Source organism: Chiloscyllium plagiosum, unplaced genomic scaffold (assembly GCF_004010195.1).
Source record: "Chiloscyllium plagiosum isolate BGI_BamShark_2017 unplaced genomic scaffold, ASM401019v2 scaf_51707, whole genome shotgun sequence".
In the NCBI taxonomy this organism is placed as follows: domain Eukaryota; kingdom Metazoa; phylum Chordata; class Chondrichthyes; order Orectolobiformes; family Hemiscylliidae; genus Chiloscyllium; species Chiloscyllium plagiosum.
Genome location: NW_025199004.1, coordinates 4,105 through 4,932, shown reverse-complemented (window position 1 = coordinate 4,932; position 828 = coordinate 4,105). Strand labels below are relative to the sequence as shown.

Sequence of the window (828 nt, the reverse complement as noted above, 5' to 3'; positions counted from 1 at the left end):
TCAAACATACTGGAGCCTGAGTGCACCACCACTTGCCAGACAATGCTGAAAAGAGAGAAAGAAAGAACATAATAAGAATGGGCCATAAAAAGTGAATTTCACCAATCACAGTCTGGATTAGATTACCTTTCCCTTCCGATGTCTCCAGGACGGAAATGAAGGAAATGGGAGAAATTCAATAACATATGACATCGAAATTCATTGGAACGAATTTCCCATTCTCCAGAAAACCAAATAACGGCGAGTCGAGTCACCGCTCGACTTTGTTTCACAACTCACCGCTCGACTTTGTTTCACAACAGCGATGAAATAACAGTCTCCATTCGGTTCCAGTTAAAGCGCAACTGGCCTGGAACAGCAGAGCTGCTTGCGATTTTCCGGGGGGGAGGCGAACACGGTCATGCCAGCAGAGACACTTTGAAATATTTGGCACTATCCCACAACACAGTTTATTCCCCGGGAAGCAAACCGATATGCCTTTTGTTTTCAACATCAATGCAGTGGGGACCGAAACAGCATTTTAACAAGCCGCCGCGTTGGCGTTGATCAGTGGTGGGATTCGAACCCACGCCCCTTTCGAGACTGGAACCTGGATCCAGCGCCTTAGACCACTCGGCCACACCACCAGCCAGTAGCAGCCGCCATTTCCTTGCAATTCCAATTGTGCTCCTGCATAACAACAGATACAAAGTCACATGAAAAGGGTTCCATGATCCCTCTCCGACTCGCACAGCTGCTGGGATGTGCCCGGCTACAATGTCAATTTCGCAGCAGATAATGATAGCCCTTCAATCCAGACAAAAACCAATGGTAAGCTGAGTCTATCTT

General features: G+C 47.5%; 1 non-coding gene across 1 annotated transcript; it reads right to left on the bottom strand.

Moving 5' to 3' along the window:
• Window positions 1-543: 543 nt before the first annotated feature.
• On the bottom strand, window positions 544-626 carry trnal-cag. Its single transcript has one exon. It is a non-coding gene; the product is annotated as a tRNA-Leu (tRNA).
• Window positions 627-828: the final 202 nt, after the last annotated feature.